The sequence below is a fragment of the Pteropus vampyrus genome, unplaced genomic scaffold, assembly GCF_000151845.1.
Source record: "Pteropus vampyrus isolate Shadow unplaced genomic scaffold, Pvam_2.0 Scaffold132, whole genome shotgun sequence".
NCBI classification, from domain to species: domain Eukaryota; kingdom Metazoa; phylum Chordata; class Mammalia; order Chiroptera; family Pteropodidae; genus Pteropus; species Pteropus vampyrus.
Genome location: NW_011888913.1, coordinates 1,306,533 through 1,310,602, shown reverse-complemented (window position 1 = coordinate 1,310,602; position 4,070 = coordinate 1,306,533).

The window sequence follows — 4,070 nt, the reverse complement described above, 5'->3', positions numbered from 1 at the left end:
AATGAAAACGGAACAAACAGATCTGGGCCATTATTTCTCACATTCTACCCGACACGTGAGACAGGTGGCGTGAGTTTAAGGTGTACAGTTTGGAAAATTGAAGCTTTTGAAGAGAACAGTAGATTGCTGAGTGACAGCAACCACGGGATCCTGGGCCCGGCGCCACAGGCCATGGGCCGTCACACTCGAGGGGTCTGCTTTCGGACACCTTACATTTTGTATTAGTTTGAGAATGAACTAGAAGAGGTGACAGTGACATCCTCCTCTGTGAGCGGATCCTCAAAAGGGTTGTGATGGCGATGGTGATGCGGTTGGTGGGTGGGGGGTGAGAGGGTGGGAGAGGGGGCGAAGGAGGGGGGGACAGCGTTTATTTAGCTAACCTGCGCCCACTTTCGTTAATCTCGTTAGCCTCAGCTCAGTCCCGTGGAGGAGTTACTATTATCGATGAGAATCCAGTTTCAAAATGAGGTGACCTAGCGTTGCACTGGTTCGTGTTGAGGCGGGGCTCACCGGGACCCCCAGGGACACGGCGCCTGTGCCCCGGTCACAGCCTTGCCGGGCCCCCCGTGATGCTGCTGGCCTCCGTGGAGGGCGGGCCGGCCTGACGCCATCGCCGCCGCTGGATGCCACGCTCTGTCTCCTGCTGTGACGGCGTGGCTGCTGCTCCGACCCGCCGTGGGTGAACGGGGTGCGGTGCAGGTATTGCACCTGGTTTCCGTGGCAGCGAGCAGGACCGAAGTGGGAGGTCGTCGTTATCAAAGTCTCGGCTAAACGAGGTGCATGCCGGGAGTCAGGTTCATGGTGCTGAGACCTGGATCCGGCCCGAATGATTCTGGAAGATGCCCTCCGCCTGTGTCACATCCTCGCACCTACTGAGCGTGAGGAGCGCCGGGCGGATTCGGGAGCCCCGCGGCTTCTCCGTGCCGCCGGCAGATTTATGAGCAGTTTAACGGACAGCCCGGCCGGCCTTTGCGTCTGCAGGTGTGATGAGGCGGGCGTCATTGCCGCCCCTGGAGGACTTTTTCACACCCGTATTGTCTTGGAGTTTTCGAAATCATTTTACCAGAGCTGGTAACGAGGCCAAGTAAGAAAGTAAACGTTGTCCTTAAAAAAAGAGGACCAAAGAGATGGTTAAGAGTCACTGGCGCTCGGCAGCAACCCAGGGACCTCGGGGTTCGCAGAGCTTCTGGCTTGGCCACCTGGAACACGTCCACGTGCCAGGAGCGGGACGGACACCAGACTCTCCCGGGACAGACTGTCCTGTGTCGGGCCCTTCCGGACCTTGCCCCGTGCACCTTTCCGCCGGGCCGCTCACTCGTCATCTGTGTAGCCTTCTTAATAAACGTAATCTGTCGTTTCGTCCAGGGCAGATCATACCCAGAGACAGAGACTGTCTCTGCCAGCAGTTTATTTAGCACAGGGTCACCGCAGGAGCTATAATTTATAACAATATTTCTCAAGCCAATAGCATACAGGGTCATGTCCTTAAAAGCCAATAAAGAAAGAACGTACTCCAAACCGATGATGGATTAATTACACTGTTGTTCCAGGCAAAGGAGGGTGAAAAATTAAAGGCCAAGGTTAGCCGAGGTGTGAGTTTCTGCAGGCCGGTCCTTGGCAGAGTAATTTCCTCCAATTACGAGCGGTCTGAGCTGCCCGCCGAGGCTGCTGTCGCCGGGGCACGTAGCCGGGGGCAGGGCACCGGTGTCGGCAGGCGGGGGGCCGCTGCAAAGGCCGTTAGGAGAGGGGCCGTTACAGCTCACGCTCCTGCCGACAAGGGGCGGCCCCACCAAGGACAGGTGTCCCTGCTCTTCTGGGGACCGGGGACCGCTCCCCGGTGTGGCGCCACTGCCCATGGAGAGTGGCCTGGCCACAGCAGGAGCGAGGGGCTCGGGACCTCCAGAGAGCCTTTCAGATCAGCACAGAGAAGCCTCGCCAGACCGGACACCGCCAGGCAGTCCGCAGTGGCCGCCGGTGTTCACGGTTGAAGTGGCCCTTACGTGATAGCCACTCTTCCACACGCGCTTGTCCGTGAGTCCCCAGCCACGCCCGTCGACCGCTGAGTGACCTGGCGCTCGGCCACAGCCGCAGACGTCATGCAGGCGTCCTGGAGCAGCCTCTGCAAAGCAAGCACATTCCTCCTCGCATCAGATCCACTTCGCCAAAGTCAGAAACAGGTGGATTCGAAATCCTAACAAACCGATACACAGCTAGTGAGTCACCTGTTCTCCGGGGCGCTCTAGCAAATGAATCAAGCCCAAGGAGGGGGCGTGGGAACCTCTGATTTATAGCCGGCCAGCCAGAAGCACGGGTGACATCCTGGACGTGTGGTGGGCGTTCAGAGTGGCGGGGAGGGCGGTCCTATGGGAACAAGCCCTTCGCCTGTGGGATCTCACGAGCTCTAAGTGACGAGCCGGACACAGCTCGGTCGTAGGACACTGGCCGGCGGAGCAGCTGTGCTCGATGCGTGGGTCCCCCGCACAGCTGGTGTCAGAAGCAGAGTCGTGTTCTAATCAAGTATTCAGAGTCGAAGAGACAGTTTTTCGCAAACGCCGGGTTGCACGGGAGCCCCGCTTTTAATTGCCGAGGAGCCGCCACGCTTTTGCCACCAGCGGTGCCACTTTACCTTTCGCCAGCAGCCTGGGACGGTTCTCGCCGCTCCACGTCCTTCAGTGCCTGTCACCTTCTGTTTCCCTGAGAATCGCCGTCTTAACAGGGGTGAGGCGATTTCTCATCCTGGTTTTGATTTGCGTCTTCCTACCAATTGGCGATGGTGAGTAGTTATTCATGGATCCGTTGGCCATTTGTACGTCTATTTTACTTACTACCTTTTTCAAAGACAGTACTTTTATTTTGTTAATTGTCTCTATTGTTTTCACTGTTGTTTTCCTCTGGTTCATCGATTGCTGCCCTATCTTTCCTATGCCTCGTGGTCTCTGAGGTTGGCGTCTAGAACACAGTAAGCACTCAGAGCCCATTTCTTATCATTGTCGATGGCTAATCTCCTTTATCAGTCTCAGATTTTCAGAGAAATCGGCGTTAACAGTTCGGTATGTACTATCACACACTTTTCCGTGTGGTCATGTGCAGCACAAGCATGAATGCGTGAGCACACGTAAATTTCCTTTTCTATCAAAAAAAAAAATTGGGATTAGATTGAATATTACTTTGCAGTGCCCTTTTTACTTTATTTTCTGGAACATTATTAATCCCCTGGGGACGCATTTATATCCAACTGCTTTATTAGATGCATAGTTGCCTGGAATGGGCGCACTATAATTCACTCAGACTTTACCTGTTCTTAATCACTCCGCTTATTTCTGAGGTGGGACGTGTGTGCGCATGTGTTTAGTTTGCTTTATTTTTATTTATTTATTTATTTTTTTGCCACTACACCCAGTGTTGCGTAAACATCCTTTTATTTGATGTATTATTTCTGTAGAAAGAAATTCCCTAAATAGTAGTATATCCGGACTAAAAGGTGGGTGTCTTTTAAAGGTTAATATGCATGCTGAGATTCTTTCTGGAAAGTTGTAACATTTTGTTCTCTGAGCAGCAAGATGTCAGCCTCCTTTGCCTGCTAGTGGTGTCGCTGGTTAAAACATGCTGGGGCTAAATGCCCCCCGGGGTCACCTCTCGGCTCCACCCTTTCCTAGATGTGCGCTTTGGTCAAGGTTTTTAAGTTCTGTATCTAAAATGATCTCATCTGTGAAGTGGGGCGATAAGAATGTGAATAGGGTAAATAAAGTAATATTGGTAACGTGTTCAAATTGTGCCTGGCATCATCCAAGATATCTGTGTTTGATAGATAAATTTAAAAACTACCAATATCTGCATTTTGTCATCGAATTGCTTTTTTCATATGTATTTCCTTAATCACCCGGAGCTCGAGTGTTTGCTATACAGCTTGGGACACTGTTGCTCGCTTTTCCTTTCCCATCTTGCCCCTCAGTAACACGTGGTTCTTCCAACTCAACTAGCAGCAGGTCATCGTGCTGGATTCTGCTGCAACGTTTTCTCAGAGTTTTAGTCTACCTTTGCACTCCGGTTTTATCAACTGTGGTTTATGC